The 10,480-nt window shown below is 44.3% G+C and overlaps 1 protein-coding gene across 5 annotated transcripts in view; it reads left to right on the top strand.

The window, feature by feature from the left end:
• The first annotated feature begins 2,556 nt into the window (after positions 1-2,556).
• olf413 (DBH like monooxygenase olf413) overlaps positions 2,557-10,480 on the top strand; it is a 945,383-nt gene continuing 937,459 nt past the window's right edge. For 2 of the 5 annotated variants that reach the window (XM_067787443.1, XM_067787444.1), the window contains exon 1: positions 2,557-3,039. The gene's annotated coding sequence lies outside the window, so the exon portion shown is untranslated. Of the gene's footprint in view, positions 3,068-10,480 lie in introns of all 5 variants that reach the window. The other 3 variants (XM_067787440.1, XM_067787441.1, XM_067787442.1) reach the window with 2 other exon arrangements.

The raw sequence follows: 10,480 nt of genomic DNA, 5'->3' as shown, positions 1-10,480 counted from the left end.
GCCCTGGCTGTGAGTAGGATATGTGACATTTGTACATTTTTCGATTTTGCGGCAGCCGCACGGCGGGGTATTTGATCAATCTAGCTGGCCAAAACTAAAACCGCAGTTATTTCTAGTTACGTTCCATTGAGACTTGAACGAGATACGGATAGAAATTTAACATGCAAATGCAACAACAACGTTGTGATTCTCATATTTATCTGGTTCAATTTCTGATCCGTATATCAGTTCTGTTCGTTTCATTTTCTGTAGTAGATTTTTTGACAGCTAACCACTTTTGAGTTGGTAGCACTCATGGCTCAACTATATGGTTGGCTCATCTCTACAGCAACAACACACCTTTGTTCACATTGCCAAAATCAGCATGTAGGTGTGAGACGAATGGAATGGAGTGAAAACATAAAACTTAGCAGCATTTGTATGTAGTAAGAAAATGTTGTAAATTCGTTGGTTTCATTTTAAGTTTGCCATCTCCTTCTGACAATTCCTACTCCAGTGAAATGAAAAAAATAAAATCAGCTGGTGAGATGAGCGAACCGTATAGTTGAGCCATTGTAGCCTAAACTAAATATGTGTACATTTGTGTATACGTACAAGATTTCGCCATATTTAAAAGCAAAAACAATGACAGAGTAAACAACTTGAAGATGATGTAAGGAAAATAAATAGTTTGCTTACGTGCAAAACTATTTAAATGTTAATAATTCTATCAGTATCTTAAAATTTTGTGTACGTTTCTACTTATTTTCAACAAAACAGATGTTTTTTATTAGTGCTGCCAGCTCTCATAAAGTTGATCCAGATCGTTCCAATGAGATTTGAGCCAGAGCCAGAGCTCGATAAACCAATGGAACGGCCCTTCTGTTCAAAAAGTGGTTGTTTCACTTCACTGTTATGAAAGGAAATATGTGGCAGTAAATTCACGGTGTTCCGCGTGGACGCGGGGTCATTTTTTGGCATTACATAAGATATGTCAATATGGGTATCAAACGAAAAGTATTTTACTCCGCATTTCTGTTGACATTTTTAAGAAGGTTTGCCACTTAGGGTTGCCATCTCACCTTCTTTTTTATATTTCTTTGTATATCCACTACCATCTTGGAAACGGCTTAACCGGTTTGAATCAAATTTGGTACATCGATATGGTATTACATTTTAAGACTTTTCACATAGGTGTTGCCACTGAGGATGTTTTCACAAGGTTGCCACCTCTTGCCAATAAGGGTACCAGCCTCTTACAAAATTGATCACCATTCAAAAAATCGCGGGTAGGCGCAGCCGTTTTTGTTATTAAACTTTGAAACAAACACAAGTTTATGTATTGCCAAAAAACTACTGACATGATATGCCATGAAAAAAAGATATATCTTTTTGTTTGCAAGGTTTTTAAAAAATTTAATATTGAAAAGTAGTAGCACCTATTACAAGTAGAATAACTCAGTTAAAACATGCGGTATAAAAAATCTATTATATGAATTAAAAACACATTTAAGTACCTATCCTAAAAGAAAATGTAACTAGATTTTATTAAGGCTAAACAAGTGAACAAGTATTTAGGTTAGAAGAGTATATTGCTTTTTAATCCAAAAACACATCGAACTGCATACAATTTTTATGCAACTTTAGATGTACGCGGGTAGCTCCGTTGACGTTGCAGATGGGTTTTGGGGTATGTATACTATTGAGTGGACATCTAGGAACGCCAGGGAGAGTATTTAAAAAAAATTTCTATATTTTGAAAAATAGACTTTTGGCCAGCCAAATACACCACCGTGAGCCGATTGCCGGCGGAGCCGTTCATCCTAGTCTAAACAATGAAAACCATTTTTCCCAGCTGCCCTTTTTCGCATAAATGGTTTCAAAGAGTTAGCATCACTGAATTAATGTATTCCGTTATTAACAGCGTTCATATTGCATTGATCCGTTGTATAAAGAGAAAGCTATGTTTCGGAATATCTCATTCGTAAAAGTATGGAATTGAAACAAGCTAACCAGAGAACAACCCACGAGTAGTCTACTTACTCTCATAGTAATTGTTTACTTGCATCTCCTGAAAACTTTTACACAAGTAGATTCTGTGCATTTCAATTTAAAAATCCGGGGTGCATTGGACTTTGACATTGAGCAGTGGATGCATTTTTGCGCACAACAGAATCAACTGACAAACATTTATACGTACATATGTATGTATATTACTGACATGAGTATTAATACTTGAGAAGCCTAACGAGACTGAATTGGCGAGCATCAGCTGAGAATGTATTATATGTGCATACATATGTATGTAATAGATACATTTTCAATAGTACCTTGACGAAAGTCATTCAGACTTTGGAACAAACCAAAAGGCCATGCCAGACGGCAAAGCGAACATTGTGTCATATATTTGTTGTGACATTTAAAAAGTTGGGGCAGTCGTGGGAGTTATTAGTACCGTGCCAGTATAAAGCGTTTGTACAAGTATATGTAACCGTTATGGCGTTATTGTTAAATAATAAGGGTGATTGGGGCTATGCGGAATCGGAACGGCGCAGAACAGCGATAACAAAATACTGAACTGGTACATAGGTGACCTAATACAGGTACCTCTGACAGCAAATTATTTAGTAACAAGTTAGTTATTGAATGGTTTGTGACGGAAACGGGGTTTCGGTTTCGCGCAATTGTTCGCAACGTTTTTTTTTTCTGCGTGAACGATTATCAAACAAACTGTGTCAAATAATACAAGACGGGACTCCAACAATAAAATAAATATTCAAAATAAATGCAAGAAACAACTTAAAATAATTTCCATTTGAATAGATAAGGGGATGTAGGTAGCTTATGTATTGAAATGTGCATATACAAATATTTGTATACATACACATTATGTATAAATATTAAAATAATAAATAATACTGTGATTGCTGTTAAAATGTGTTGAAGGCCAGCGACTGTTGGGAGATTGAAACTTGATGCATAACGACAAAAAGCTTTATCCCTAAATATAGCGGGCGGCACTGGGATTCATTGGATAGTAATCAAATGGTCGTGCAAAATGTAAATACCTATGTACCTTGGAAAATATGTATGTATATATGTATGTATATTTCTATTGATTAGTCAACATTAAATTTTGATGTAGGAAGTGATTTTATTTATTTCATTATGAATGCGTATGTATGTACATATGTACACAGTTTACGTTCTAATTGCCATTGTACACAGGTTTAATTCGTACAAGAACAAACACATATTACATACATACAGTAAATATGATTTTAATATGAATGAATTGATTGCATTTTGGTATATACATATGTACATACAACCGTTCATAAATACAATGTGTATATATTAGAGTCCGCCTTATTACGCAACTTTCTTTTGCACGAAAAGATCGCCCTCACCAAGAATTGTTCGTTACAGGACAGCACATTCCAAACATCATCAAAATAATAAATCATTGAACTGGCCTCAGTGCTACCAGAAGTTCGCCCAATGACCACACTGAAAATAATAAAATAATTCCGTCTTGTTGGCAAATACAAGAAGCTTCTAGGTCCTATGCTTCTCGCTGCTCCTAGATCCGACAGGTGTACCACTCCCTTTAGCTGGAGTTTAAGCCCTCCCTGTTCTTTATAGGGATTCTTACACTCTCACACATTTTTAGATGCTGTACTTTGCGAGATTATTGCCTTAATTGCTGCTTGGCTGTCAATATAGCTACGGCTACTATTTCCGCCAAAAAAATCTACAGTGATCTGGCAGCTTGTTGGATCTGTTTGTTTCCAGATCAGCAAAGTATACCGCTAACAATACTCCTTCCATTACTTTGGACCCATTGGTGTACACGTTCGTCGCATCGTTCGCCATTTGGGAACGCTTGCGCCAAACAACCACCTCTATTTTGGCTCTAAGAGCCCCTTCGAAACGCAGATACGGAATCAGGTTGTTGTTGTTGTAGCGGTGCTTCGCCCAATTGTCATCAATATCCTCTAACGGAAGTCTAAGGAAACTTGCTGTTTCAACAGGGGTGGACTATAAAGAGAGGGGTGTTAGAGGCGTTGGTTCCACAATACAGTTGACGAGATGATTGGTGTTGTTGTTGTTGTTGTTGTAGCAATGCTCGCCCCACCTAATAGCCGCGACCGATCACAAATTGTCATCAATATCCTCTAACGGGAGTCCAAGGAAACTTGCCGTTTCAACAGGGGTGGACCATAAGGAAAGGGGTGTTAGAGGCGTTGGTTCCACATTACAATTAAAGAGATGGTTGGTGTCATGGACACATTGCAAGCGGGGCATACATTTTGTATGTGGGGGTTGATTCTGGATAGGTAAGAGTTTAACCTGTTACAGTATCCAGAACGAAGTTGAGCAAGAGTGACACGCGTTTCCCTGGGGAGTATGCGTTCCTCTTCCGCGAGTTCTGGATATTTTTCTTCAAGTACTGGATTCACCGGGCAATTCCCGACATAAAGGTCCGACGCCTGTGTATGGAGTTCACCAAGGACCTGCTTGTGTTCTTTCGCTTCATACGGCTGGGTTTTCAGGTGCCGTATTTCCTCAAAATGCTTACGGAGATGACTCCTTAGGCCCCTAGGCGGTGTTGGTTCGTCAATCAGATGTCTGTTGGGATGCCCAGGTTTCTGGGTATTCAACAGAAACTGTTTAGTCAGCATCTCATTTCTCTCCCAGATGGGGAGTATTCTCGCCTCATTATGCAGATGGTGTTCTGGGGACATAAGAAGACAGCCCGTGGAGATTCTGAGAGCAGTATTTTGGCAGGCCTGTAGTTTCTTCCAGTGGGTATTTTTTAGGCTTGGCGACCATATGGGTGACGCGTAGCACGTAATCGGCTGGCTAATTGCTTTGTATGTGATCATGAGCGTTTCTTTATCTTTTCCCCAGGTACTGCCAGCAAGGGATTTGAGGATTTTATTACGGCTCTGAATTCTCGGAACAATTGCGGTTGCGTGCGCACCAAAATGTAGATCCTGATCAAACGTCACACCCAAGATTTTGGGGTTTAGGACAGTCGGTAGCGTAGTGCCATCGACGTGGATGTTCAATATGGTCGACATTTGGGGCGTCCATGTTGTAAATAAGGTCGCGGAAGATTTAGTCGGTGACAATGCCAGGTTTCGCGAGGCGAAAAAACTGGAGAGATCAGGGAGATAGCCGTTTATTTTATTGCATAGCTCATCGATCTCTGGGCCTGGGCCTGTGGAAATTATTGTGCAGTCATCGGCGTAGGAAACGATTGTGACTCCTTCCGGTGGTGAAGGTAGCTTGGATATGTAAGAAATTAAACAAAAAGTGGGGATAGGACACCACCCTGTGGCATCCCTTGTTTAATTCTCCTTGGTTTTGATGTTTCGTTTCTGAATTACACCGATGCCTGCCGACCACCCAGATAATTTGCGGTCCACCTTTTAAGACATGGGGGAAGGGTAGACCCTTCTAGGTCTTGCCAGTAACGAGCCATCGTTGACCGTATCAAAGGCTTTTGATAGGTCTAGCGCTACGAGTACTGTTCTATGGGGGGAGGGGGGGGGGGTGGGGGGGGGGGGGGGGGGGAGGGTATTGATTCCAAACCGCAATTTATCTGGGTGCTAATGGACATTTCGCGCGGATGTAGTGCTATGGAGTTTTCTGAAGCCATGCTGATGAGGGGCTAGCTGCAAATGTGCTTGGAAATAAGGGAGCAAAATGGCTTCAAGCGTCTTTGCCACTGGCGATAGGAGATATCGGACGATATGACTCACCTATGTTAGCTGGTTTCCCAGGCTTTAGTAGCGGGACCACCTTGGCCATTTTCCATTTCTCGGGTATGACAAAGGTGGAAAGAGACAGGTTGAAGACAAGCGCTAAATATTTGAAACCCTCTTTCCCTATGTTTTTAAGCATCGGCATGGCTATGCCGTCTGGGCCCACTGCTTTGGATGGTTTAGCGCGACCAATGGCGTCCTCAACCTCTCTAGCGGTGATGGTGACTGGTGACGCGCTGAATTTGTGTTTATGTGCGTGTCTATTGCCTCTCCGTCTATCTTTGTCAACCGTAGGATGCATTATATATTGTCGGCAGAAAGCGCTCGCGCATTTTTTCGCATCCGACAGCACCTTATCGCCAAAGGCGATGGAAACTTTGTCTTTGTGCTTAGTCGGATTCGATAGGGACTTTACGGTGTACCAAAGTTTACCTACACCGGTAGAGAGGTTACAACCTCTTAGGTGCTCTTCCCATTTCGCCCGCTTGTGTTCGTCCACAAGCAATCTGATGCGTTGGTTTATATCCCTTATTTGGGGCTCGCCTGGATCAAGCTGTCTTATAAGGTCGCGTTCCCTCGCTAAGCTCGCGCCCTCCGCCGGGAAGTGGGGCCGTATTTCGGGAATTCTCCCGGCGGGAATGAAATGTCCCGAGGCGGATTCAATGACCTTACGGAAGGCACGCTCCCCTTGGCGGGCATCAGTCGAGATAGGGAGGGCAGCAAAGCTGCTGTCTGTTGCAGATTTATATTCTTCCCACTTTCCTTTTTTGAAGTTTATGAAAGTGCGTTTTTCGGTGACGATGAAGTCGGCGGTACGCTCGAACGAAATAAGTATGGGCAGGTGGTCGGATGCCAATGTTACCATCGGCTGCCAGTTGACGCAGTTTACGAATTCTGCGCTCACGATTGAGATATCTGGCGAGCTATGACAGCTTCCTACCATACGTGTGGGGGCGTCTCCGTTTATTGTGCAGAACGTCGTTTCTTCTATTTGATCCGCCAACATCTCACCCCTACAGTCCGCCCGCAAGTTTTAATGCCATAGGTCGTGATGGGCATTGAAATCGCCTAAGATAATGCGATTGTTGCCAGTGAGTAAGGCCTCGATATTAGGGCGGTATCCACTGGGGGGGCAACAGGTGACAGGAGGGATGTAGATGTTGATGATTTCTAGATTTGCATCGCCCGACCGAACAGATAGGCCTTGACGTTCTAAGACATTGTCCCTGCGGTCGATGCCAGGATCAAATATATAATATTGCACAGAGTGGTGTATAATAAACGCGAGGCCGCCTCCATTTCCGCTATCGCGGTCTTTCCTGTGGACATTATACCCAGAGCAGGTCTGCAATGCAGATCTTGCTGTGATTTTAGTCTCTTGAATCGCAGGAATGCGGAGGTTGTGCCGCTTCATGAAATCGACTATCTCCGTAATCTTCCCAGTTAGTCCATTACAGTTTAACTGCAGAATTCTGAAGTGCATGAGGGGTGACGCCGCCACTCTAGGGGTAAGTGACGGGTGACTACGCCTAGGTTGTGGAAGGCCAGGACGCAATTGCTGTTGTGGCCTTGGGACTGGGCGCCCTTGGGCAAGCATTGGGGTACCCGGATGATTTGGGTTTGCGACCTGGCAGCATGGCGCGATGAAACCCGTCGAGGGGTTGCCGTCGCGTAGACCAGAACATCTAGGAAAGTGGCACCACCCAAGGCAGGAGCTGCATTGAGCGGATGTCGCAAACCTATATATTCTGTGCTGGCAGACGGTGCAAACGGAGGTAGGGACTAAGAGTCTGTTTCCCTGACCTGCACGATTGCTGCCAGAAAAGAGGGGGGGAGAAGAAGACGGGGGCAGGGGCTGATGCTCAGCATTGCTACCAGCTCTACTACGAAGGTAGTAGTTATGAGTGGTATCAGCTGTTTGAGTTGTTTGCGCCGTGGGGCGCGAGCAGCAGCGGGTACTTGTTGTGGCTTGCTGAGCAGCGAGGCTGCTGGAAGGTAGTGGGGGGGGGGGGGGGCGCTTAGGCGTTGGCTACGGGACGCCCTTGGGCGTGAGCAGCAAGGAGCAACAAAAGATTTATAAAAGTTACGTGGACGTCGGGTTTTGGGATCAAGCCCAGAACAACCTGTCCGATGCAACCATCCCTTGCACGAGACACACTGAACAAAGTATGACCGTCCTAAAAAGATTCTTTTCTGGCAAATGCAGCAAAACCATTTCTCAGGACCGGGGTCAGGAGACGGACCCGGATTGGGTTCGATACCTTCCCGGAGTAAGAGAATATGCAGCAGTCCTGCTGCAAGGAGCTGCTGGGAGGATGACAATTTGTGGGAGGGACGAAACAAATTAAATGGGGTCACACTGAGATGACAGTCCTTGGTCGGGAAAAATCCCGAGTCGCTCCGGTACATAGAACCGACTGCCTTGGGAAGCGTGTCATGTGGGGGCACGCTACAAGCAGGACATATGTTTTCTATGTCGGGGTTGATTCAGGATAGGTAAGAGTTTAACCTGTTACAGTATCCAAGATCGAAGTTGAGCTAGAGTAACTCGCGTTACCCTGGGGAGTATGCGTTCCCCTTCTGCAAGTTTTGTGTATTGTTATTTGTGTACAGGATTCGCCGGGCAATTCCTGGCGTAGAGGTCCGACGCCCGTTTGTGGAATTCACTGAGGACCTGCTTGTGTTGTTTGGCTTCATACGGCTGTGCTCTCAGGTGCCGTATTTTCTCGTAATGCTTACGGAGAAGACTCCTTAAGCCCCTGGGCGGTGTTGGCTCATCAATCAGATATCTGTTGGGATAAATTTTCTGGGTATTCAACCGGAACCGTTTGGTTAGCATTTAATTTCTCTCCCTAATGGGGAGTATTCTCACCTCATTATGTAGATGGTGTTCTGGGGACATAAGAAGACAACCCGTGGCGGTTCTGAGGGCAGTATTTTGGCATGCCTATAGCTTCTTCCAGTGAGTAGTCTTTAGGCTTGGCGACCATATCGGAGACGCGTAGCATGTAATCGGCTGGCCAATTTCTTTGTAAGTGATAACTAGCGTCTCTTTATCTTTTCCCCAAGTATTGCCAGCAAGAGATTTGAGGCTTTGCGGCTGCATGCTCCTCACAATGTAGATCCTGGTCAAACGTCACACCCAAGATTTTGGGGTGTAAGACAGTCGGTAGCGTAGTGCCATTGATATGGATGTTCAAAATGGTCGACATTTGGGACGTCCATGGTGTAAATAAGGTCGCCGCTGATTTAGTCGGTGATAATGTCAGGTTTCGCGAGATAAAAAAACTGGAGAGATCAGGGAGGTAGCCGTTTATTTTGTTGCAAAGCTAATCGATCTGTGGGCCTGGGCCTGTGGCCATTATTGTGCAGTCATCGGCATAGGGAACGATAGTAACTCCTTCTGGTGGCGAAGATAGCTTTGATATGTAGAAGTTAAACAAAAGTGGGGATAGGACACCACCCTGTGGCACCACTTGTTTAATTCTTCTTGAATTTGATGTTGCGTTTATAAATTGCGCCGATGCCTGCCGACCACCCAGATCATTTGCGGCCCACCTTCTAAGACTTGGGGAAAGTGTAGACTCTTCCAGGGTTGGCCGTATCAAAAGCTTTTGATAGGTCTACCGCAACGAGTACTGTTCTATGGCGGCAAAAAGCACTTTATCGCCAAAGGCGATGGAAATTTTGTCGTTGTGCTTAGACGGATTCGATAGGGACTTTACGGTGGACCAAAGCTTACCCACAATGGCAAAGCGGTTATAACTACTTAGATGCTCCTCCTATTTCGCCCGCTTGTGTTCATCCACAAGCAATCTGATGCGTTGGTTTATATCCCTTATTTGGGGGTTGCCGGGACCGAGCCGTCTTATAAGGTCACGTTCACTCGCTAAATTTGCGGCCTCCGCCGGAAAATGAAGCCGAATTTCGGGAATTATTCCGGCGGGAATAAAGCGCGCCGAGGAGGATTAAGTGACCATTAAATGACCTCGCGGAAAGCACGCTCCCCTTGGCGAGCATTAGTCGGTATAGGGAGAGCAGCAAATCGGCTGGGTGTAAAGGATTTGTACTCATCCCACTTTTCTTTTTTAAAGTTTATGAAAGTGCGTTTTTCGGTGACGGTGAAGTCGGCGGTACGCTCGAGCGAAATAAGTATAGGCAGGTGGTCGGATGCCAATGTTGCCATCGGCTGCCAGTTGACGCAGTTTACGAGTCCTGCGCTCAAGATTGATATATCTGTCGAACTGTGACAGCTTCCTAGCATACGAGTGGGGGCGTTTATTGTGCAGAACGTCGTTTCTTCTATTTGATCTGCCAACATCTCACACCTGCTGTCCGCCTGCATGTTTGAATGCATAGATCGTGATGGGCATTGAAATCGCCTAAGATAATGCGATTATCGCCAGTGAGTAAGGCTCTGATATTTGAGCGGTATCCACCGGGGCAACAGGTGGCAGGAGGGATGCAGATGTTGATGATTTCTAGGTTTGCATCGCCTGACCGGACAGATAAGCCGTCACGTTCTAATACACTATCCCTGCGGTCGATGTCTGGATCAAATATATTGTAACGAATTTACTGATATTCCTCTTATTTGCAACCTTCTACTAACGTTCAAATCACTAAACTGTTGAATATATAACTCCACTATTCAATAATGCAAAGTGGCATTTATTCAAGTACTTCACAATACTACTACTTCTCGACAGATAGCTTGGTTAAATCAA

Source organism: Eurosta solidaginis, chromosome 5, assembly GCF_040869045.1.
Source record: "Eurosta solidaginis isolate ZX-2024a chromosome 5, ASM4086904v1, whole genome shotgun sequence".
Classification (NCBI taxonomy): Eukaryota; Metazoa; Arthropoda; class Insecta; order Diptera; family Tephritidae; genus Eurosta; species Eurosta solidaginis.
Note: the sequence above shows the minus strand (reverse complement) of the source record. Positions and strands in the feature narration are given on the sequence as shown.